The 26274-nt window shown below is 45.3% G+C and overlaps 1 protein-coding gene across 5 annotated transcripts in view; it reads left to right on the forward strand.

The window, feature by feature from the left end:
* Window positions 1–26274, forward strand: part of MAP2K6 (mitogen-activated protein kinase kinase 6) — a 118166-nt gene that overhangs the window by 28549 nt on the left and 63343 nt on the right. The gene's annotated exons all lie outside the window — the stretch shown is intronic.

Raw genomic sequence — 26274 nt, forward strand, 5'->3', positions numbered from 1 at the left:
TCCCATACACCAAAAGGTTGTGGGTTTGATCCCAGGTCAGGGCACATATGGAAGGCTAGCAATGGATGTTCTCTCTCACATTGAGGTTTCTCTCTCTCTCTCTCTCTCTCTCTCTCTCTCTCTCTCTCTCTCTCTCTTTCTCTTTCTCTCCTACTCTCCCCTTCCCTTCCCTTCCCTTCCCTTCCCTTCCCTTCCCTTCCCTTCCCTTCCCTTCCCTTCCCTTCTCTCTAAAATCTATAAGCATACCTTCAGGTGAGGATTGAAAATAATAATAATAAAAAAATAAAAACATATCCTCAGGTGAGGACTCTACCAAGTCAATAAGAGGTATTAATATTTTACTCTCATTTGCATTTTTTAGTAATAAAGAAGTTGAATTTCCCCCCTTTTTTGACATTTGTGTTTCATATATTTGACATTTTTTCCCTCAGAGAATGTATCTTTAAAATTTTAAATTGGGGATCAAATCATTTTAAAAGTTAAGTCAGAACATTCCAAAATTGCAAAGTTTAAGTAATCATGGGTTGAAAAATGGGTTCTATGCATTTAAACAATTTGATTTCCTGGTGAGTTCTGATTTTCATTTTAACCAAAATGTCTTATGTAAACATCACATACTTTATAAACTCATTTTGTTACACTGCCTATAGCTATCGAGACCCATATGCAAATACTAAGAAAAATGTAATGATCTGATAAACATTCCAGTGTGGGAAATGACTTACTTCTGGACAGTCTGCATTTTTCAGTTATCTCCACAGGCAAAAGCAGTTTTTCCTTAGTTTCATAAATAATTCTTACCTAGCACATGGTCATGGTATGTGCATTGTTGCAGAATAATTCCCCCCCCCCTTTTTTTTAGCTTCATGTGGAATGTCTAATCATAAAGGGTTTACTTTAGTTTATTCAATTTGTTAGAAGAATTAAGGCTAGGCTCAACTTCGATGACCTCACCAGTTAAGTCAGTCTCACTTACCATATGCTTAGCCTGGCCTTCCTTAGTGAAGGCACCTACTTATGCCTCCTGATGTAAGAATCTTGAGCTATGAAAGACATTTTCTAGTCCAACCATATCTTTTATGAAATGAGAAAACTGACGCCTTGGAGGTAAATGCTCTGCCCAAGGTAGAACTTCTGTCTCTTGATCCTCTGTCTCAGAATTCTTTTCTCTAAAACCACACACAAACACGAGTCATCCACATTTGCAAAACATTTTTTCTTCTTCATAATCTTTAGTATATTTCACATTTTTTGGTTTTGTTTGCTTTTGTGGGGAGCAGCTTAGCAAGGGGGCTGATGGTAAAATCAGTGGGGGTTCTTTTTCTGCGCCCAAGAAATGGTGATATATGAATCATGGCGGTGGGGTTTCTTACCAGTTCTCTGCCAAAGGGTATTTTGCAAATGCTTTCGTTGTAATTCCCATGGCCTACACACGATAGCCGAAGGTTTAAACCACTGTAATTGTTGTTTGCTTTTTCCCAACAATCTCTGAAAACCCCTGCTGGGTAGCTAACATTTATTCTGGTACATTTTTGCCTCTTCACCCCTTTGAGTACTGTGCTTCTATATAATAGGTGCACGCCTCGCCGGCATGGCTCAGTGGTTGAGGGTCGACCTATGAACCAGAAGGTCATGGTGTGATTCCCGGTCAGGGTACATGTCAAGGCTGGGGCTTGATCCCCAGTGAGGGACGTGCAGGAGGCAGTCAATCAGTGATTCTCTCTCATCATTGATGTTTCTATCGCTTCCTCTCCCTTCCTCTCTGAAATCAACAAAAATAAGTTTTTTGAAAATAGGTGCTCAATAAATGTCTGTCAATGAAAGTATTTTTTATGAGTAGGGAATCTCTCTTATTCCCCCCACCTTTCATGAAAGGTTTGAGGCAACTAAATTATAATGTGCTTCCTTGTTTGCCTTCATATTCGAATTATATCTTTGCTTGATTATTTGGAGACGGCAAGAGTAGCAGAAACGGCAACTTACGAGGGCTGAAGAAGTGTGCTCCCTTTAAACAGACTTAAAGGTTGCAGGATCCTTGTCTAACTAACTTTCCCTTTAAAAATATACAGAACTAAGATGATTTGTCCAAAGAACCTAATGGGATGGGGTTGAAGTGAATCTCTCCATCCTGTGCTGGTCTCTGGGGCTGGTTTGCAAGTTGCCTCTGAAGGGTTGTCAGAGGTCATCTGGAAGTTTTTAATAGCTGGCTGCACCATGACAAAACAAGGGACTTCCCAGGGATAACCCCCAAGGAAGACGATCCTCCACTTCCTCCTTGACCACTGCCACTGCCGCCCCCAAAACCCTGGGTTTTGTTGCCCACTCTGTCTCCTTAGATGGTCTCTTTTCCTGAGCTGCTCCATACAGCTTGGTATGCAGCCCTTGAAACCCCTTCTTTCTACAGGAGGTTCAGGTTGTAACCCACACATGGGAAGTCTATCACAGATCCTCGTAACTTAGTCAACTCTGTGCCGAATTGAAGCATTAAATGGGCACTTGCTGAAACCCTCATCATCTGTTTTATTTTATATTCTATGCATCCCTCCTTAAGTTGGGTTAGGATCAGCCCTTTTTTAAAAAGATTATTATCTGTAGATCTAGATGCTGATCACAACCCACACCCCCACACGTAATGCTATCATCATCACCATCATCATTACTTATTTTATGAGTCACTTTCCATGTATTATGCTTTTGAACTTCACATGAATCCCATGGGGACAGATACAGTTATCATTAATTTACAGATGAAGAAACTGAGGCTCAGGTGAGGGAACTAACTTGCCTGTGGCGGGGTAACTGCAGCAGAGGCAGGGTACAAAGCCGGGCGAATCTGACCACAGGGCCCACGCTCATAGCCGGGGTTTGGGGTTCTGCAAACTACCACCTGTGGGCCAAATCCAGCCCCACCTGTTTTAAAAATATCAAAAGAATAATGTTTCTCTCTCATCGATGTTTCTGACTCTCTCCCTTCCTCTCTGTAAAAAGTCAATAAAATATATATATTTAATAAATTATTTTTTTAAAAAATATATTTTATTGATTTTTTTACAGAGAGGAAAGGAGAGGGATAGAGAGTTAGAAAAATCGATGAGAGGGAAACATCGATCAGCTGCCTCCTGCACGCCCCCTACTGGGGATGTGCCCGCAACCAAGGTACATGCCCTTGACCGGAATCGAACCTGGGACCCTTGAGTCTGCAGGCCCACGCTCTATCCACTGAGCCAAACCGGTTAGGGCTTAAAAAATTATTAAAAAAAAGAATAATATTTCATGACACATGGAAATTCTATAAAATTCGAAGTCGGTGTCTACAAATAAAGTTTTATTGGAACACAGCTATGCCCATCCATGCATTTGTATGTTGTTCGTGGCTGCCTTTCGCCCACCATTGTAGTGTTGAGTCGTTGTGATGGAGACTGTTTGTCCCACAAAACCAAAATATTTATTGTCTGGCCCTTTTCAAAAATAAAGTTTGATGGCCTTGTCCTTTATGACTGTACTTAGTCAGCGTCTGGAGTCTTTTCATGATGGGGCCTCCATATTACATTCCTCTTTGGCTTTAATTGGAAGTTGTTAACCTGGATTATTACTCGCTAGCTGCTCAGCCTGAGACCTTGGGGACCCACCCACAGGAAATGTCTGAGAGATGCTTCTGCTTAGGATTTGTGCAGGCCGTTGGTCATTTCACTGAGCTGAGTGACTGGTCTCCTGTAGCCCATCCTGGGGTCCTTTCCCCTCAGCTGCATGCTTCCTGCTTGCTTTCTATATATATATATATATATTTTTTCTTTTGTCCCCCTCCCATGGAGAAGCTGTTCATTCATTCTTTTCTTTGTCCCTTCATTCTCCCCTTCTGGAGCCCATATTTTGTTAAAAAAGCAAATAAACTAAAAGCAACTCTCCTACGACCCCTGTTGTTTGGTTTTGTTGATGACGATCATGACCCAGATCAGAGGTTCCATCCCTTCTTTTGTGTGGCGTCAAGATGGAAACCTCCCTCCATGGTAAGACAGCCTCCAACTCACCCAGACAGGTTTCCAGGTATCATCCATCTCCTGCAAAGGTTAGGAGCTATTTTCTCACATTACAGCTCCTCCCCCCTACACACACACACACACACACACACACACACACATACACACACACACACAGCCCTGGGTGGACCATATTTTTTGGGGGGGATGAGTGTCCTTTTGCTTACAGAGTCCCTTAATTGTGGGTATTGTGTGCATTTCAGAAGAAAGGTCCTGGTAAAGGTTGTGGAGATGAAGGGAGGAAGAGTGTGTGTGGGAGCTACGTGAAGACAGAGGAGCTTCAGTGGGATGAGCCTGGATGTGTTCACTGTATCCAGAATGAGCTCAGTTGGAGTCACATACAAGGAAGTGCTCATTGGAACCATCCCCAATGGCAACACCACTCCGGATTCCTTCTGTATTCCCGACACTGTGCTTAGAGATGCACGGGAACGACCTCCCTCTTCCCTCTCTAGGGCTTGGCGAGAGCGAGAGGTCATGTCGCATTTTGTAGATGAGCAACCTAAGGCCAGAGAGGTTAAGGAACTTGCCTTTGATGTCCAGGCTGATAGTGGCAGAGCGGAGGCTTTAATCAAGGTCTGTCTGACCCAGAACCCGAGCTCCCGCTGCTCCACCTGATAGACTGATCATTCCACAATAGACTGATGAGCCTGTTCCCCCAAAGGCACGGTTGAAGATACAACACATGAGTGGATTCCATGGGAATCTGGGCATCCCAGGGGCAGGGATGCTAATTGAGAGGGGCTGACCTGTGTCCCTGTTCCCTTTGACGTGTTCCTTTAAGTCTCTGTTGATCATAGAAAACTGAGTCTGACTCCCTCTGACTGTTAAGGTTGAATTTCAAGCATAAATTGCCCACTGGATGAAGGAAACTGGTTACAATTGGTTTATAAATAGGTACTGCTCTGTACACACTGGACCACAGGACGTTCATGTTAAATATCAGCAATGAATATTGATTCCACTCGCTGTCTTACAGGCTGTAACTAAGGAGCATATAACAAACTTAGTGTTTCCCTACGCATCTAAGTTTGTTTTTTAAAAAATCTTTATTGTTCAGATTATTACAGATGTGCCTCTTTTTCCCCCAGTTGCCCGGCCTGGTTCCTGCCCCGCCCCAGGCCTTTGCCACCCTATTGTCTGTGCCCATAGGTAATGCTTATATGCATATAAATCTTTGTTTAATCTCTTCCCGCCCCCACCCCTCTTCTCTCTGAGAATTGTCAGTCTGTTCCATTTACTTGCTTCTGATTCTGTTTTATTCACCAGTTTATCCTGTTCATTATATTTCTTATTCATTTATTTTGATTTTTAGATTCAATTGTTGAAGGGTATGTATTTGTTGCCATTTTGTTGTTCATATTTTTTATCCTTCTTCTTCTTCTTCTTCTTCTTCTTCTTCTTCTTCTTCTTCTTCTTCTTCTTCTTCTTCTTCTTCCTCTTCCTCTTCCTCTTCCTCTTCCTCTTCTTAAAGAATACCCTTCAACATATCATAGAATACTGGTTTGGTGGTGATGAACTCCTTTAGCTTTTTCTTGTCTGTGAACCTCTTTATCAGACCTTCAATTCTAAATGATAGCTTTGCTGGGTAGAGTCATCTTGGTTGTCGGTCCTTGCTGTTCATCACTTTGAATATTTCTTGTCACTCCCTTCTGGCCTGCATAGTTTCTGTTGAGAAATCAGCTGACAGTCGTATGGGCATTCCCTGGTGAGGTGAGTGCCCAGGTGAGGCCTAGCTATGAAACAAGGCAGGCTGGTGCTGGTGCTGGTGCTGGTGCTGGTGCTGGTGCTGGGTCTTGGGTCTTTTATTGATAGGTTTGGAGCTCCCTGACCCAGCTGAAATTTGTTTGAGATAGTTTAGTCTGAGCAAGGACAGGCCATTCATATGCAAAAGCTGCTGCAAGCAGCTTGGGTGGAGTTGTAAATTGGATGAGGTGGGGTCTTAGGGGATCACCAGGGTGGAGCAAACAGAAATGGCTGCCAGTCAGCCCTGCCACCAGGTAGGTCACAGAAAAGAAACAGTGTTCCCTGCAAGCACCTCTGTCTGGGAGAAATCCGCCCCAAGTTCCTGCCCTGATGCCAGACAATCCAGTTCCTCCTCATATGTGTCCGTGTTCCCCAGGGCATTGCCCTGGTGCTGGAGCTCAGAGGAAGCAGGACCTTGTAAGTTCAGTTCATGGTGCTGGCCTGTTAAGGGGAACAGCTGGGTCTCCAGTAGCCTTTGTGTCACTGAGCCCCAATCTGCACTGGTTTTTACAGCCCGTAGTTCTTACTGCTTGTAGGGATTTCTTTTCCCAACTCTGGGACCCTGGCCTGGGGATCTGGTGTGGGGCTGGGATCCCTTGCTCCTCCGGGCAGCCTCCGCAGAGACAACCTCCATCCCCTTTTTGTGCCGGACCAGCCAATTCCATGCCTCTGCACCTCCTACCAGTTTCAGTGTGCTTTCTTCTTTACTTGTCTAGTTGTAGGACCTCCATTCAGCCAGCTTTTCAGTGGTTGTGGATGATGGTTGTTCTGTATTTTAGTTATCATTTTGATGTGGTTGTGGGAGGTGGCGAGTACAGGCATTTACTATGCCACTATCTTCAAATCTCTCTAAATTTAATTGTTTTAAAGCAATAGTAAGCACATGGTCAGTGTGGCACCACACCTAACCAGAGGAATACTGACTTCAGCCCTTTTTGGCTTAGAGATTTATCTTCTTCCTGGTTATTTCTCTGTAATTGTAACAAGTGCAGTTTCCTTGAAATTGTGAATGAACCTATGTCTCCTCTGTTTTGCTCGTGTGCTGGATGGAGTAGAAGGAACAAGAATTACCTTTGTTGTGGTAGAGGAGGGTTTGGGGGTGGATTTTCTTTTAAAGGAATGGATCCTCTCGCGGCTGTCTCACCAACCAAAGCAGAACAGCCACACCTGTCCTTGAGTTGTTTCCCATGATCCAGATGGAAGCCATGGGAACGATTGGTTGGGATGTTGAGTGACTACGTACTGATTCCCTTTCTCTCTTCTCCCTCCTCCAATCCCACATGGGAAGGATGGGTTAGAAAGAAGGGCAAGGCAGGAATCGGAAGAACTAGCGGGAATAGAAGGGTAAGGAGTGTAGGAATCATTTTTCATTGAATGGTCAGAAACAGCCTATATTTGAAAACTATAAGCATATTCTTCCCACTTTGCTTACTCCTTCCTGCACCCTAAAAATCTTGGCCATTTGGAAAAAAAAAATAATCCCAAGGACTCTGAAATATACCTAAAGTGAGGAGCTGAGATAAGGGATTTGTTCAGATCTATTCAACAGATAAATTTCCAATCTATATTTAAGACATTGTGAAAAGGAGAACTAGACAGATAAATGCATTCCACTCTCCTCTTCTATGTAACTAGCTATGAGCCTTGAAAAATCTACATCACCCCTAACTTTATTTTATTTTTATTTTTTTAAATATATTTTATTGATTCTTCACAGAGAGGAAGGGAGAGGGATAGAGAGTTAGAAACATCGATGAGAGAGAAATATCAATCAGCTGCCTCCTGCACACTCCCTACTGGGTATGTGCCTGCAACGAAGGTACATGCTCTTGACCGGAATCGAACCTGGGACCCTTGAGTCCGCAGGCTGACACGCTATCCACTGAGCCAAACCGGCTAGGGCACCCCTAACTTTGGCTTCCTCACCTGCTAATGGAGAGACTGACCCTTATTTACTAGATTGTTATGAAACCTGAGTAGGTCACATATGTAATATGCTTTAGCCAGTGCTTGGCATTCATTTATTCAATAATTATTTATTGATTGCACCTTGTTTGAGGTATTGTGCTATAGTAAGCTCACTATAAACATAGATTTGCTTTATTCTTCTTTTTCTATAGTCCTTGAGGAGCTTATAGTTTAGTAGGAGGTAAAAAGAAAAAGCATAGAAATGTGCAGAATATAAGCTTGAATTCCTGGCTATGCTTAGAGGAGGTGCTATGAGTTGGAGGTCCTATGGATGAGGGGGAGATCAGGAAAGTTTTTATGATGAGCATGGAAAGTGTCAACACGACATTTAGAATTGATGAGGAAATTGTGTCCCAGATCCAACGTATGGTGTCTAAGGGCACCGATAGAATATTAATATAGGCAGCCGAAACCGGTTTGGCTCAGTGGATGGAGCGTCGGCCTGCGGACTGAAGGGTCCCGGGTTCGATTCCGGTCAGGGGCATGTACCTGGGTTGCGGGCGCGTCCCCAGTGGGGGGTGTGCAGGAGGCGGCTGGTCGATGTTTCTCTCTCATCGATGTTTCTGACTCTCTATCTCTCTCCCTTCCTCTCTGTAAAAAATCAATAAAATATATTTAAAAAAAAAAAGAATATTAATATAGGCAGAGCAATTCTTTAGAAGATAACAGAGGGAAGAAGATGCCCTAGCAAATTATCTGGAGCTTAAACCACCTTCCTTGTGTTTTTTAAGAACTTCCTTTTTCATACCAAGCTCTATACCGTTGTTATTGCTTATAATCAAAATAGGTCAATGCATGGAATATATCATGTCATGTACTTTTAGGTGTTTTTGGATTGTGGAAACTCCAGGAAATCTAGTGGTTAATAGTTAAACAAGAATATCATCATATCAACTGGGTTTATAGGCACGCTGTAATTATGTAAGCAAGCTGTTGGTTCAATAATCAATGCCCAGCTAAGTCAGGGAATATTTCCCAGAGCTTGGCCGCAGCTGTAATTTTCATGTCACCTAACCTGCCAACCTGCCTTTTCCATTTCTTCATGCTTTTCCCCTTTTCTAGAATTATCTGAAGTCAGTTAAGAATGAAGAGAACTGTTTAATGGACTTCTGAGTTCTCATTGTACTGTAGAGCTCCAGATGGCTCTTTGTTTTAGCAAACTTACTTTCTCAGGCGTGATATTGGATACTGGCAAAGGAGTTTATACGTGTGTGTGTGTGTGTGTGTGTGTGTGTATTTTTAATTTCAGAAAAAATTCATCGAAGAGATAAATATATTTAATCCAATGGATAGATTGAATTAATTTTTCTTTCATTGTCTTATTTTCAAATGTACAGTGATCTCAGCTCTGGAGCTTACAATAGGTTGTTTCTCAGGGAAGCTTTTACTTAGTTACCTTTCTGCTCGGTGACTTTGTTCGACTCAGGGTCAGCAGAGCGGGTAAGGCAGGTGGGCTGAATCACCCAGGCAGAGTCCAGCAAGTCACAGGGCAGCTTTTGCCTCACCTTGCTGTCCAGGTCAAGAGAGCACATGACCCAGCCAGGTGGAGAGGGCCTGCCAGCTATACCATTTCATTCGAGTGGCTGGCCAAGTCTTCTCGCTTGAGACTTTGTTCCTGAATGAGTTTCTATTTTTATAGGCTAAGTAGGGGAGGGGGAGGGGGAAATACAGATTTAATACTGGAATTGATTTAAAAATGAGATTGAGAAATTTTGATTCATTAGGGTTAGAAAGACTTTTTCCAAATTTCTTTTTTTTTTTTCGGGTGTGACCTATCTAAGAACAAGAGAGTCAGTGGATGGAGTGGATGGGTGGGTGGGTGGGTGGAGGTTGCAGAGGGTCATGTATTTCTTGGTTGAATTGAACAAACATTGTTAACAAAATTAAATACATAATCTGCACCTAACACTGTGCTAGGTGGATGCAAAGATGAATAGACTCTGTCTCTGCCCTCAAGAAGCGCACAGTCTGGTAGGAGGTGTTCGTTTGCTAGGGCTGCCCTGACAAACCACCACAGAGCAGGTGGCTTACACCACAGAAGCGTATTGTCTCACAGTTCCGGAGACTAGACGTCTGAGATCCATCTGGTATGGTGGTTGGTTCCTTCTGAGGGCTGTGAGGGAAAATCTGCTCCAGGATTTTGGTGGTTGGCTGACAATCTTCAGCATGCCTTACCTTGAGGACGTACCGTCGATTTCTCTGCCTTCATGTTCCTGTGGCATTCTCCCTGCATGTGTTCCTGTGTCCAATTCCCCTTCTCTAGGGGACACCAGGTGTGGTGCCTTAAGGGCTGACCCTCTTCTAGTATGACCTCATCATAGCTAATGATATATGCAGTAGCCCTATTTCCAAGTAAGGTCACATTTGAAGGTACTAGGAGCTAAGTAAGACTTCAACGTAGGATCTGGGGGCACACTTTGTAAAATATATGATTGCCTAACGACTATACTATACATTTAAGACTAATGCAGAATAATATTGAATATAAATTTTAATTGAAAAAAAAAGACTTCAACATAGGAATTTGGGATGGGAGGAGGGCACATACTAGGGAAAGACAAACATGTCAGCAAACTAATGAAACTGGTGCTGCTCTATGTGATGTGCATGTAGGTTTTGGTACAAAACACAGGTGGGATACTAAGGAAGGTGAAGGGTATAACTTAACAGGGAAGGCCAGGAAAGCCTGTCGGTAGACGGGGGATATTAGCTTGATATAATGGAACTTCAGTGTGGTTCTCATAATAAGAATAAGCAAGTAAACCCAGAGACTTGCCATCTGGTCCTTGAACAGACTACCTGTTCTTTCTTCTGATTTTCTATCGCAATGACAGACTGGATGCTTCTAAATGGGGGGTGTGAAATTAGCACATGAACACACACACACACACACACACACACTGTCACTGTATTGATTCCCAAAACTTAATAGTGTTTAGTGGTAACGACACATGCCAATCACTCAATTGGCACAAGCAGTTTCCATGTCTACAGAGGTGGCACCTGGAGTTTGGGGGAAGGAGACACCCTTCTCTTTGTAACAGATGGTGTGAGTCCTCATGGAACAAAGCTTAAAGAGGGAATGAGAGCAAGAACCAAGGATCTGTAGCCAGGGGAAGCTTATTTTTAGAAGAGGCCTGTAAGCCTTAAAAAAATACTCCCCGAGCGTTACCAAGTTCTCACAATATTGATTATTAACCAAAGGTCTTTTCAACTGTGTGTATACTTAGAGTTAGAAGGCAGCTGTATTTTTTTCCTCATGTGGTCTGAGTAGGTTTACTTTAAAATGATGTATAAAAATACCAGGATCAGCGTCCGTGAGAGGGGGCAGGAAGGGATGAAATTGTCAGGACCTGTTGTGTGAGGTGGTTGCGGGGTAAGGTCAGTGGGAAGGAGCTTTCCCAACTTAGAACAGACGTCCATCATTTGTGAGATTGTCCTGCCAGGGTATTGCCAGTGGCATGTTGCACAGGTAGGGGCCAGGTGGGCACCCCAGAACATGCTGTGGGAAGGTAAGGGATTCTTCGGGGCTCAGCAGCTGGTCCTGGCGATCCAAACAGCAAGAAGAGAACAGGTGCACAGCAGACGTGAGGCAGAAAGTCAACTCTAGATGAGTCAGCATGCAGGGGAAAGAAAGAAAGTATAATCGGGGCAGTCAGTGGGAAAGCAAGGATCAGAGAGCGATCGGGTCCCAGATCCCAGCGTGCAGAATCCAGGCGTGAATATGTGTGTGTGTGTTTTATTCCACCTGAGCCCCACATAGAAGAAACTAGTATCCACCTCACCTATTTCTTTCAGCTGCAGGAGCAATCTTTGTTCCTCTGGCTGTCGTGTGGTGATGCATCATAGAAAGCCTGGGGAGGTTGGGTGTAGAAGGATTCGCAGAAAAGCAGCAACAGAAACTAGTTTGGGGCTTGTTTACAACAAGCCCAGACTTATCTCCACACTGAGAACCTGCCCACAGCTCTCTGAGTGGGACCAACAGAGTTGGAGGAAAACAGGAAACAGTGATCCAGCTGGGGTGTCAGCCGCTGCGTTTAAGGCTGAAACCAGCCACTGGTTTTTCTGTCTCTCAGGTTAGTAGGTGAAGAAGCAGCCCGGGCCCCTCCACATCCAATTCCAAGGCCAAGCTGGGAAGAAGAAATTGTTCTGAAAGCATCTGGGGGATTTAGACTCAGTCTTTGCGAAGGCAGTTGGGCAGCATCGAGACCCTGTAACAATTTTCGTTCCCTTCCCTTCTATTTATTTATTTATTTTATTTTATTTTATTTTTGAAAGTATATTTTTATTGATTTCAGAGAGGAAGGGAGAGGGAAGGAGAGATAGAAACATCAGTGATGAGAGAGAATCATTGATCGGCTGCCTCCTGCACGCCCCACACTGGGGATAAGCCCGAAACCCAGGCATGGGCCCTGACCAGGATTCAAAGTGCAACCTCCTGGGTCATAGGTCGATGCTCAACCACTGAGTAACATGGGTTGGGCGTCGTTCCTCCAATTTAGCATTTCCATGTATGAGATGCTATGCTAAGCAAGTGATCTTTTTTGAGTGCCTACTATGTGCAGGGCTTTGTGATAAGCACTTTACTTATTAGCTCTAACCGTCACAAAAACCTGCAAGGTAGGTAAAATCATCCCCATTTTACAAGGGAGGAAATTGGGACTCAGGGTAGTAACTTGCCGAGGATCATACAGGTGGTGGTTTGCAGAGCTGGGATTGGAATCTAGTTCATTTAAATTCCAGAGTTCATGTTTTTCACTATGTAACTGCCATGTCAAAATAGTGAAAAAATAAAAACACCCTATTGCATAATAATAAGGGAATTGCTTCAGTGACAGATACCTACCTGATGCAATGGGATATGAAGAAAGGGCCATCTCTACTATAAAAACCCCTTGGCTGTGACGCCGTCATGCCGTCACCACCAAAGACTGGTCACCAGGAGGCTGCGTGCCCGCCAAGACATGCTTGGGTGGGCGGGGCTGCGTGTGCCGCGGGGCTGTGTGTGCCACGAGGCGCGTGCAGGTGGGTGGGGACTTGACTCTGGGTCCCGTGTTCCGCCCGGCGCATGGGAGTCAGTCTGGGTCTCATGCGATATCACGCGCTGGGCCTCTAGTAACATTAATGAAAAAGATGCTTATGGCCCAGGAAGAAAGGAGGCATATACTGTATAGCTATATAAAAAATATATGCATACGTCTTTGTGTGTATTTTGTTTTACCTCAGTTCACAGTCATTTTAAAAAATATTTTATTGATTTCAGAGAGGAAGAGAGAGATAGAAACACCAATGATGAGAGAGAATCATTGACCGCTGCCTCCACATCCCCTACTGGAGATCTAGCCCGCAACCTGGGCATGTGCCCTGACGGAGTTGATCTGTGACCTCCTGGTTCATACGTAGGTCAATGCTTAACCACTGAGCAACCCTGTCCATGCCACAGTCTTTATTAGGGAGAATTTCATTGAATCCAATTGCAGCTGAGCTTTCATTTTCTGACTCCCTCTTTTACCCCCCTGTCCCTTCACATGGGCCCCTTATTCTGCTTTTCTGAATCTTTTCTGTTTCCCCCTGCGGATCGGGCTTTTGCTAGCTCATCAATATGCACATGATTTGAAAGAGCTACTAGCCCTGCATCATCCATATGACTTTGTAGGTTTAGTACCCACCACTCTTTCTCTGGTCTGAGATCCAATTCTCTGTCTCACAAATTCTCTGATCCTGAGTGGCTGCTGGATTGACTCGTCTGGTGTGTCCATGAGGGGTAATAAGCCCGTGGCTCACTGCCCACTTAGAGCTGCTGTAGAAACAGGCTATCCGAGTCAGGGGGCACAATTGCAACAGAGAGGTAGGTTGACATAATAAAGCAGGCGGGAAGGAACTACATGAGAAATGAAAACAAATATGGCTGCTTAGACTTAAACGTGAATGAACCTTTCCCAGTGTTGTGGTGTTTTGTATCATTTTAAATTTGCATACTGTTAATAATACAGAGCTTGGTTATTATAGAAGGCAAATCATCTCAGATTCTCTCATTTTCTCTGTGAGTGGAAGAGACCCAGACCATATATACATTATCGTGTTCTGTTACTCATTGCCTTTATAAGGAGGCCACTTGAGCAGTAAAAGAAGCAATAAGAGAAGAACACAGAAAAGGAGCACTGGTGCTCTCTAATGGCTAAGGAATAAATACTAGAATAGTTTTTTGATGCTGGGACAGTTGCCCAAGTGTACAACGAGTCTGGGCCATAGATAGCTGGCAAGATGTAAAAAGTTTAGAACCCTGAAATGTTACAGCTAGCAGGGACCCTGAAAATCATCTAGGCTGAACACCTCATGGTATAGATGAAGCAATTACCATCAAGCGATTACCTAACAAAGCCAAGGTGATAGTGATCTAGGTCTGGAAGGCAAGTCTCTTGACACCCACATCTGGGCTGCCATTAGCATCCCAGGGGCATCTTGATGTTAAGCTAACCTTTGACTCTCTGGGGAGCCCTCATATTCCTCCTATCAAGACAGAAACTAACTCCTGAGGCATAAAGATAAAAAATAAACCAGGGCACCAGGCACAGTGGGAATCAGGACCTCTGTTTACTCCATCTGTCATCAGATGATTGAATGGGCCTTCTGCATCATGCAGGCAGCCACTCATCATTTACTCATTCCCTGTACATTGATTAGAATCGTCTCAGTGTGGTTCACAGGGAGGCACCAGGGAGTGTGCGGAGAGAGCATTTCTACTTGCCAGGAGCTCACATCTCATGGGGACAGATGTGTGTATCAATATTTATGATTTAGTGACAGCTCAAAGGAAAAATGATAAATTGCTTGGATCTTGGAAAACAAATAGGAGAGTCAGAGGTTGGAGGTGGGATATCAAAAGCAGACCCAAGTGCTGGCCTGTGGAGCACTGTGAAATGGCATGAGCGTCCAGAAAATCCCAGAAGTGCTTGGAATGTCGGGGTCATCGAATAGAGCAGTGAGAGATAAGGTAGGAAAAACAGGCCAAGGAGTGAAAGGCCTAACCCTTCCAGGAGCATTTGTTGCCTGACTCAAATCCACAGTGTGAAATACTACCGAGAGAGGGTTTCTTCCAGCAGCTATATTTAATACAATTTTGCATTTTGGACTCAACCATGCATCCATGTCCCTTAGCAACAGGTTTTGTTAATAGTCTGAGCTCGGTATGGCATGGAGAGCCAAGTTGGCATTGAAGAGCTTTCCTTTGGCAAGTCTACGACGAGCTTTCTTGATCAGGTAGGGGGAAAAAAGAGCTATCAACCATTATAGAGAAGAGAGTTTGAATGGGTTGATTAGTAGTGGACGTAGTTTTCTTTAACTTACCATTTGATGACTCAACTCATAATGACATTTCGTTGGCCTTGCACCAATGTGCACTTGCCTCTGTTCTACAGGGCGCACTCTGAGGTCTGATGATATGGTTTTCACTCCTATGGGGCTATCTCCTACCCCGCTTTTCTTTTTTTTTCTTTTTTTTTAGCTAACTTGACATTCCTGCCTGCCAAGACCCAGGGAACTTGTCTGCTCACCCCTTCATGAGGTCAATTTGAGTGCCTGCCATTCTGGAGGTTCAACAGAACAGAAACCTCAGCCTGTGTGTGGGAGGACCACAGAGTGTCCCTGTCTGGACCTCTGGAAGTCCATCTTGATCTGCGGAAGAGGAGACTGCTCTGTGGTTCTAGACTCAGTCTTGCAGAAATGCAGGAGGGAGCACCTGGGTGATGATGAAGTGCAAAACCAAACCCAAGGTGTTTTCTTCCAAATGATAGAGCAGTTAATATTATTTTTCAACTTTCTTTTTTTTAAAAAAAAAATTTTTTATTGATTTCAGAGAAGAAGGGAAACGGAGAGAGATATAGAAACTTCAATGATGAGAGAGAGTCATTGATCGGCTGCTTCCTGTATACCCCGCACTCGGAATCGAGCCCACAACCCGAGCATGTGCCCTGACAGGGAATGGAACATCGACTTCCTGGTTCATAAGTCTATCTATGCTGAACCACTGAGCTACGCCAGCTGGGCTGTTTTAAATTTTATTTTTATAACGAGTAATATCCCAAGTTTGTATATTCACAACCTTGCATTAGGCATAGTTCCTACTAGCAAACTTAGCAACAAATCGAGAAGAAAGATTAACATGTTCTCTGTCTTTTAAAATAGATTTGTGACTTCATCTACTTCATCTGACCTCCTTGGGCCTCAGTTTCTTCTTCTTGTAACTGGATGATCACTGCATTCTCTGGTTTTAAAGAAATGCCTATTTTGATTGGGAAGATATGTTAAGGCTAAAACATGTGGAGAAAACAGAGGTGTCTGTGGTGCAAATAAAGAAGCGTAACGTTAAGAAGCTTGAATGCCTGCAGATGAAGTATTTCTAGCATTTCACCTTTCCTCAACCCCAGTTGGGCTCAAGAAAATCATCCATGCTTTCATTGTTCTTGGTAGATGTTTGGAAGACATCAACTACTTCAACTGTACTTTCATAGTATCCTGAATTTACATTTAACTGGACTCTTGTTTATTTTCCAGAATGCATTTACCCATTTTCACTCTGCTGAGAATAAAAGGTCAATAACGGAGTTTGAGGGAGAACTTTGTTCTTTGCAGAAGAGTTGTAAAATGCAAGGATATAGGCAAGAAGGTCCTGACGTCTACAAGGAAAGGACAGGAGTCAGTTTTATGCATTGGTTAGATTTGATGGTCCTAAAAGTTAAAAAAACAACAACAAACTCTAAAATGCATTCTAGTCAGCCCTGGCTGATGTAGCTGAGTTGGTTGGGCATCGTCCCATGCACCAAAAGGTTGCAGGTTTGATTCCCAGTCATGGCTTGATCCCCCGTGGAGGGCATGCAGGAGGCAGCCCTTCGATGTTTCTCTCTCTCTCCCTCTCCCTTCCTCTTTTCCTAAAAATCAATACATAATCTTTTGAAAAAACAATAAAAACATAAAATATATCCCGATTACTTGGAATTGATTTAAAAGGAGAAATGAAATGCCCTACCAGCTGTATTAGATGGTTAGACTTCAAACCATGGTTTCGGAAGTGAGCAGCTGTCACGCTTCTCCATCCTCTGGAGAGATTGAGCTTTGGAAAGATAACAGGTTTGCTGGTTAACGATCTCCTCTAAATTCCATCCTTTCCCCCTGGAGCTTTTGCCACCCTGGCTTCCCAGCCCTTTGGTTCTCTCCGTCCAGACAGCATTTGCCTCCTTTTTCTCATTGTTGGATATGCTAGTTATTAGGCGCTCTCAGCATGAGAGTTAATGAAGAAATACTGTCTTTTTTCTTTCTTTAGTTTTATAAAAATGATTCTACAGTAAATATTCTGCATGTGTTTTTATAAAAATGACTAGATAGGGGCTTTTGCTCTGGTTAATTATACTTTTCTATCTTGTTTACTCTTGTATCCTCAGAGCCAGGTTCAGTGCCTGGCACATAGTAGGTGCTCAACAAGTACTGTTTGAAGAAATTATTTATTAACAGTATACAAGGTAGCCTCATGCCAAATTGTAAAGTGGACCAAGTTAGCCTTTGGTCCATTCAGCCCCCCCTTTTAAGCTTTTTCTCTCACTTCTTAAATGAGGGTATATATATATATATATATATATATATATACATATATATATATATATAGGCCCGGAGCACGAAATTTGTGCATGGGTGGGGGGGTGTCCCTTAACCCAGCCTGCACCTTCTCCAATCTGGGACCCCTCGAGGGATGTCCAGCTGCCCATTTAGGCCTGATCCCAATGGGCAGTCGACATCCCTCTCACAATCCAGGACTGCTGGCTCCCAACTGCTCACCTGCCTGAATGCCCTAATCGCTTCTGCCTGCCAGCCTGATCACCCCTAACCACTCCCCTGCCAGCCTGATCGATGCCTAGCTGCTCCCCTGCCAGCCCAGTTGCCCCTAACTGCCCTCCCCTGCTGGCCTGGTCACCCCCTACTGTCTTCCCCTGCTGGCCTGGTCACTCCTAACTTCCCTCTCTTGCCAGCCTGGTCACCCCTAACTGCCCTTCTCTGCCAGCCTGGTCACCCCTAACTGCCCTTCCCTGCCAGTCTGGTCACCCCTAACTGCCCTTCCCTGCCAACCTGGTCACCCCTAACTATCCTCCCCTTCAGGCCTGGTCGCCCCCAACTGTCCTCCCCTGTAGGCATGATCACCCCTAACTGTCCTCCCCTGCTGGCCCAGTCACCCCTAATTTCCCTCTCTTGCCAGCCTGGTCACCCCTAACTGCCCTTCCCTGCAGGCCTGGTCGCTCCCAACTGCCCTCCCCTGCTGGCCTGGTCGTCCCCAACTGCCCTCCTCTGTCGGCCCAGTCACCCCTAACTGCTCTCCCCTGCAGGCCATCTTGTGTCCACATGGGGGCAGCCATCTTTGACCACATGGGGGCAGCCATCTTGTGTGTTGGAATGATGGTCAATTTGCATATTACCTCTTTATTATATAGGAGATAGATAGATAGATAGATAGATAGATAGATAGATTGATTTCAGAGAGGAAGGGAGAGAGAGAGAGAGAGATAGAAACATCAATGGTGAGAATCATTGATTGGCTACCTCTTGCACACCCCTACTGGGGATCAAGCCTGCAACTTGGGCATGTGCCCTGTTCAGGAATCGAACCATGACCTCCTGGTTCATAGGTTGATACTCAACCACTGAGTCATGCCGGTCGGGCTCAAATGAGAACTTCTTATCACACCTGCAGAATCCTCATGTGTCTCCTGTATTTTTTTTATTGGGGTGAAATACACACAATATAGAGTTTATGATTTAAATCATTTTCAAGCGTCCACTTCTGTGGTTTTCAGTACATTCATGAGGTTGTGCAACCATCACCACTCTAGTTTCAGAGCATTTTTATCACCCCAGATGGAAAGCAGTCACTCCCCATCCCCCACCCTCCCAGCCCCTGGCAACCACAAATCTGCTTTCTGTCTCTGGATTTGCCTGCCCTAGACATTTCCTCTGAGGGGAAGCCTGCAGTGTGTGGCCATTTGTGTCCGGCCCGGCTTCTTTCACTGAGCATCCGTGTTGTAGCAGGTGTCAGTACTTCCTTCCTATGTTATGGCTGAATAGCATTCCACTCTGTGGATAGATCCCACTTCCCCCCTCTTTGTAGTTTCTGTCAAAATCTAGCACCTAAACAACAGATTAAAAAGTCGTTAAGAAATTACGTATAAGTGTAGCGATAGAACTTAAATTAAAAATTCATCCAGGGGAATTGGCGCTGGTACGTAGGAAACAGCCTAAAAGTAAAGTAACACATTTCTAATGATGAACGCTCGGGGATGGAGAAACGTTTCCAAGGGGGTAGAGGACTTTTTTTAGTGCCACTGAATTAACATATTCATGAATATCTGACTTCTTGTAAAGCCAAGTCTACCAATGGCTGTGGGACTGGGAAAGGCACCAAATGAGTATATGGGCACAAGGACTAGTCTTCAGTTCACCGTGCTGCCTGCATTTGCCTGGGCCTAGTGTTTTGTTTGTTGTTTTGGTTTGATTTTGGAACCACACCCTCCGCTACACTCACTTACATGTTATTCCTAATAGATAGCCTGGCACCAGATAGACACTACGGAATTGTAGCTCTTGGTTTTCTAACTATTATTACAAAACAGTATTTTCTATCCTGTTGCTCAGTCCCAAGCTCCAGAATTACACTGCTTGGTTTTCTAGGGTGTTTTGTTCTCTTTCCACCCAACCCGTCCAATTTCTACTCAGCATATTTTTACCCCTAACATGCATTCTCTTCTCTAGTCACCCTCTCATCTTTCTCCCTTTCACAAGTCTTACCCCTCCCATACTTGGTGCCTATTCTTAGATTGACCATTCATCCCTTCTTCCTTTCCAGTTCTGCCTGTGTGTCAGGGACCAGCTCAAGGGCTAGCATCTCCTGGGACCGATCCCTCCTGTCCTGATCTCTTCCTTTATGAACTTCCTTTGAACTTGGGAGTCACAGAGCCCTAGACTGGCAAAGAAAGGCACTGTGTCCTTCTTCCCCCTTGGCTAGGCTAAGTGTCTTTAGTAAGGTTATTCATTTTGTTTGTCCAACACTGCCTTCTCTATATCATGCAAACATTCTCCAAATCCTATACGCTTTTCTTGTGCTATTCACCATTCAGTGGACAAGGGTCTGAGTGCTTCATATTCTATGATATGATAGGCTCTGAATTAAGAAACAAAGATAGTAAGTACCGGCTTTATGCACTTGCACTTGAGAGTGAGTGCTGCTTTAACCTAATCCCTGCCCTGGTCAGGACCTTCACTTGTCCTGTGTGCTCACTACTGGGGAGGGGGGAGGGAGGGATGACTAACACTCTAAAAAGAGGGTGCTCTAATGGCTACAGTCGAGGTTCCAATGACGCAGAGGCAGTAGTGATTCATTTAGGGGGCATTAGGAAGGCTTCACAATGGAAATGACATTGGAGCTGGGTTTTGAAGGATGAATAAAAGTTCACCATCCAAGGGAACACATTTCAGTCAGAGTGAAGAATATAGGAAAAGCAAAGGAGGCATGGACATGCATGTCCTGTGTGGTATGTAAGCTTTTATACAACTGGGATGTGTATGGGATGCATTGTTCATAGGACATTGGAGGAGAGGAGGGGATGGTGTAACCCAAATTCAAATGTTCTTTTTGACTAAAACGTCCTTGCTCCACTCTTAGTACCTATTCTGTTTCTATGAAAAGTCTGAATAGACTTGGCCCGAAAACATTGTTCAGTAATCTAACCTTAAACTAGATCACTAAAGTCTAATTTGTCTCTCTGTGCCATGGAAGTACAATTTGGTTACTTTCCGGTGTTTTTTCCTTTTCTGTCCACGTCTGCACTTGCTGTGCGATGTGCATTGTGAATGGAAAGGTTGAATAGGGTCATGAGGTTTAGTGGCTCCTCATTTGGAAGTTTCTGGATGGAGCAGGGCGCCATGCTGATCTTGGTTGTCTTCCTAGCCTTGAGAATGATTTCTAAATCAACGAGGATTTGTTGTCCAAAGGTATAGAGATTGATTCATGCTCATCTTGGGATTGAAGGAATCCATGGGAAGGATTTGGGTTCGCTCCTAAGAGCCGCCAGAGGGCCGGAGAACTAGAATCAGAGAAAACAGAGCTGGAACAAAGCCTCAAAATACACGCAAAAAGGGGGCGCGTGCAGAGGCCACTGCTACCACCAGTGAGCACAGGTAGGCAGCCTGCAGCTTGTACCACCATTGCGAGGCATGAGGTGTGGTCGCCATGGGAACAGCTGCCAGTAAAGCTCCCCCTAACTGGATGGAGCTGCCCCTGCCATTGTCAGGTGCCGAAATGGCTCCTGCACTGTCCCTGCCTGTGTACATCCCGGGGGACTGACCTCGGGTCTGCAGTGCTTGCCCTGGGCCTGTTCCTCCAGTGCAAAGGGTGCTGGGAACGTGAGTCTTCAGCACTTTGCTTCTATAATGGGTGGCTGACGCTGCCTCACGAGGTGAGGGACTCTCCAAACATAGGGAAGGGACAGAGGCCAAATGCGTGACAGATGTCCACTGCCACCTGTAAGCCGGCCATCAGGTGCATGCCTCCAGCTTTCTTTAGCTGGAGACTTATGGGAAATCCGAGGTGCATTTGCCCTGAGAAAAGATTTTCCCAACTCTCCGAGATAGAGGAAGGAAACTCGACTCGGGGAAGTTAAGCAGCAGAGAGAAAACTCTCGAGTCTTAGATTACTTACTGACCTCAAAAGCAAAAGGGCTGGCTCAGCCTTAGCTAGGTCTGTCAGGAGCGAATTCTAGTCCACGTAACAAATCTGAAATTTTAAGTGGGGATGCAGTGCCTGGATCTGTGAACACTTTTCAGTAACCGTAGATCAAATCATAGGTCAAAGTTTGTTTTATCCTCACCAGGGACTCAAGGCAGTAGAACAGTTATTCTTGTTTTGCAGAAGGGAAGATTATTGCACATGTAAATGAAGTAGCTTGTTGGGGGGCGGGGGGGGGGGGCGCGGTTCTAGAACTACTGAGGCCAGGACTTGGGTCTCCCATTTCCCTTTCAGTATTTTCACTTATTCCATGGGCATTTCCCTATAAGAATTCCCTTTTCTTTGGGTAGCAAATGAATTGTCTGTAAATGCCTGAGTACCACAAGGAGTATTAAAACAACGCTCTATTTGATGCATAACGATTGGGTTGGTAGGACATACACAGTTGCTTTATTATTCATGGGTGGTCATTTGGATGAGGGATATGTTGCATTTCTATACTCTGGCTTGAAAAAAGTCAACCCCGTGAAGGTATCTCTTCCTTATTTTGAGATATTTATACTACTATGAAGTTCAGTTTCAGATGGATCAGTCTCAACTTTAGTTCAAGTTTATTTCAAGTCATTAAAATACATATGTCACATTGCACAAGAAAGCAAATAGGTGGACACACACCTAAAGAGTTAAGAGTTTAAGCAAGAAAAAGAAATGTTTATTTTTTACCCTGCAACAAAGGTATTTTGGGTATACAGCATGTTGTCTTACCAGCTGCTGCCTCCTTTAGTGCTATGTTAGCTTTCATTGCTTTAGTCACTGAAGTTTAGTGTCTTGTGACGATTAATGGAAACTGGGCTGTTTCCATTAATATCAAGTTTATATAATCGAGCCAGTAATTGACGGTTGACTGTTAAGCTACAGGACTCTGCATTTTCCCGGGGAGTGAGAACAGAATAAAGGGTGCAGCCTAGATTTACCTTAGCCAACAAGTGTTTTGAGTGCTGCACGGGAAGCCTAAACTATACTAAGTGCTTGGAGATTGAATTGCTGGATGCAGGATCGTGTTCCATGGACTAAACCAGTAGTCGCAGGACAGGCTGAGCCAAACGACTCTCTGTGCCTCAGTTTCTCCACCAGTATTTAATCTGCTAGGTGCCAGCTCTCCCCGTGTGTGTGAGCTCATTGCTTCACCACTCACCTACCAGGTAGGTGTTATTTTCTGCCTTCTGCAGGTGAGGAAACCCAAGCTCAGGGAGGTTGAGTCATTTTATTTGAGGTCATGGAACTTGTTAATAGCAGGGTGGGGAATGCTAACTCAGATCAGGGGTTCTCCAGAGCCACTCACCCTGATTGCCTCCCACCCTCTGCCTTCAGGGCACTTTCACTTCTCCCCTCCAACACCAGCCAGTCTCCACCTCCTCCAGCACCATTTGTACAAGGGCTGTGTTTTGAGTTTATTGGGGAATGGGTGCTTGAAAACACAATGGCTAGACTTTGCAATGATGTTGTAAAAGGATGCTGAATTATGTAATTCTGTGAAGAAGTTCGTTGAATTGGATACTTTCAGCAGGTTTGAGGACATGCGCAATTTATATAACTATATATTTTATTGTAATCTTTGTTTCCTACCTACAAAGTAGCCGTAGGTAAAGGTGGGTTTGGGAAATGGAATTTGATTGCTGGGAGGCAGTTTAGCAAACTGGGATAAGAAGAGGTAAGAGATGAGGAGAGGAGGAATTAGAGCAGTGATTTCATGTGGGGCCATGGGGGCATTCGGAAGGGTGAGCATTGGCGGACCAGAGAGGATTCAGTTAAGAAAGGCATCAGGGAGGTGAGCAGCAGGCAAGGGACAGGGATCCCTAGCGGGGAGTCAGGCTGGGGAGACTTGCTGAGGAAGAGATGGGGCTGTGTGCAGGGAAGTGCAGACCTGCCAGACTATTGAGGGCAGTTGGCAGACAGGGCCCTTTCAATCCGAAATTGAGAGATTGCATCTGGAAGAGGATAACGCCATGCTTGGGGTGAGGATGAAGGGAGATCGGTCCGTCGGCCTAGGATTGAAACAGGGAGACAAAGCCACCTAAATATCATTGCAGCAGGTCTCTCATTTGTCTTGCTCCTTCTAAGGTATCTGCCCGGGACTGAAATCAAGCAATGGCTCAGTTATTTAGCTCTGTAGGGAAATGTTCTCAGGCCATTTTTTTTTTTTAAAACTAAAGCTTAATCCTCTAAGCACTGAGGCCTAATTGAACCCTGTCTTTCTCAAGATTCTCAAAGGTGCTTTCTCGTCACTTCATGGGAATCTTAACTTTTTATTTAAGAAACACGACCATGTTGGTCGGCATGCACGGAGAGCTCACCAGAGGTTGCTAAGGTGCTGGGCCTCACTGTCCCAGCTGTGCTGGGCACCTCTCGGGCCTCCCGGGGCTGTCCCTCTACTTCATAGGCTCAATGTCACCGTTCTGGCCACACTCCCAGTTGCAGCCACCACCAGCCAAGGCCCTTCCCGTTCTCCATTGTGTTTTCCTTTGGCTTGTCCCCCCGGGCACATCTCCCCTCTTGACCCCAGCGGCTTCCTTCTTCAGCCATCCCCGCGTAACCAGAGGCTCCTGCATTCTGGTCAGCGAGCGGACTGTCTGCAGGGCCCGGATGTCCTGTTGGTTCTCTGCCTCACCTTGGCTCTTTGCAGCATTGCTCAGAGCGTTTGTTTGCATGGCTGGCTGCAGAGGTGCTTTCTCTCCTTTCTTCCCTCCTGGGGTTCAGGGCTTTTCCACTTGGCGACTTTGCTAGAAGAAAGGCTCCCCTGACAGCCGAGGTGCTGGTAGCTGCCGCAGGTGATCAGTCATGCGTGCTGTGCTAAGGCCCAGGGCAAAGGTCGCCACTCCCAGCTCGCAGGCTTTGAAAGGGACATCGCCAGTCTTTTGATGACAGTGGCGAAAGTTACAAAGGAGCCGGTTTTTCTCCTCCTCTTGGTTTGATTAAGAGCATGGATTGTGGAGCCAGGCTGCCTGGGTTCAAATCCTGGCTCTTCCCCTAATTAGCCTTGGGCGAGTTACTTAACATCTTGGTTTCTTAATCTGTAAAAGAGGGATAATACTAGTACCCAGGTCATAGGCGCTGATGTGAAGATTCTGTTATATAATATAATTTATTTATATATATAAAACATTATTTCAAATATAAAAGGACGTTACATGATATCATATTGCATTTATATCATATTGCATTATATTTATATTATATTATTATAATACACTAGAGGCCTGGTGCACAAAAATTTGTGCACTCGGGGGGAAGGGGGGGTCCAGGCCTGTGCCCTATCGCAGTCTGGGACCCCTCGGGAGATAACGACCTGCTGGCTTAGGCCTGCTCCCAGGTGGCAGAGGCCAGGCCCAATACCTAGGTGCAGCCACTGGTCGGGCTCAGAGCAGGGCCGATTGGGGAGTTGGGGTGCCGCCCCCTTTCATGCACAGAGCAGGGCGGATCGGGAGGTTGTGATGCCACCCCCTGTCACTCAAAGAGCAGGGCCCATCAGGGGGGTGGGGCTCCGTACCCTGTCACACTCAAGGCAGGGTTGATGGGGAGGTTGCGGCGCCACCCCCTGTCACTCAAAGAGCAGGGCCCATCAGGGGGGTTGGGGCTCTGTACCCTGTCACACACAGAGCAGGGTCGATCAGGGGGTTGGGGAGCTCCCCCCTGTCACGCACAGAGCAGGGCCCATCAGGGGGTTGGGGAGCTCCCCCCTGTCACGCACAGAGCAGGGCCCATCAGGGGGTTGGGGAGCTCCCCCCTGTCACTCACAGAGTAGGGCCGATAGGGGAGTTGGGGCACCGCCCCCTGTCACACACAGAGCAGGGCAGATCCGGGGGTTTGGGCGCTGCCCCCTGTCACGCTGATCCTGGTGCCTCTCCGCTCCGCTGATCCCGGTGCTGGGAGGCATATTACCCTTTTACTATATAGGATAGAGGCCTGGTGCACGGGTGGGGGCTGGCTGGTTTGCCTTGAAGGGTGTTCTGGATCAGGGTGGGGGTCTCCACTGGGGTGCCTGGCCAGCCTGGGTGATGGGATGATGGCTGTTTGCAGCTGGTCACACACCCTTCAGGGTGGGGGTCCCCACTGGGGTGCCTGGCCAGTCTGGGTGAGGGGCTGAGGGCTGTTTTCAGGCTGGCGGGTGACTGAAGCTCCCAATCTCTCCTTTTTTTCTTTTCTTTTTTTATTCTGGGCCAGCTTTAGCTCTGGCTCCAGCTCTTAGGCCTCCGCTGCTGAAAGCAGGTTTCTGGCCTTTGTTTACCTTCTGTATTTGAAACAATGTTGCAATCCTGCTGGCTGAAGCCCAGCGACTAAAGCAGGTTTCTGGGGTTTTGTTTAGCTTCTATATTTGTAACATAGTTGCTTAGAGTTGCAGCTCAGAGGCCTGCAGTGGCAGGCAGGGAACGTTGGAGTCCTCCGTCACTGAAGCAAGCAAGCCTCATGTTAGCTTTAAGCTGCCTGGCTGCTGGCCGCCATCTTGGCTGGCAGTTAATTTGCATATCGCCCTGATTAGCCAATGGGAAGGGTAGCGGTCGTATGCTAATTACCATGTTTCTCTTTTATTAGATAGGATGATATATATGCTATTATATATAATAACATTACATATAAGATATCAACACTAATAAAAGAGAAAAATGGTAATTGGCATACGAGCTACCCTTTTCATTGGCTAATCAGGGCTATATGCAAATTAACTGCCAACTAAGATTGGCAGTTAACTGCCAACTAAGATTG

The sequence above is a fragment of the Myotis daubentonii genome, chromosome 16 (assembly GCF_963259705.1).
Source record: "Myotis daubentonii chromosome 16, mMyoDau2.1, whole genome shotgun sequence".
NCBI classification, from domain to species: Eukaryota; Metazoa; Chordata; class Mammalia; order Chiroptera; family Vespertilionidae; genus Myotis; species Myotis daubentonii.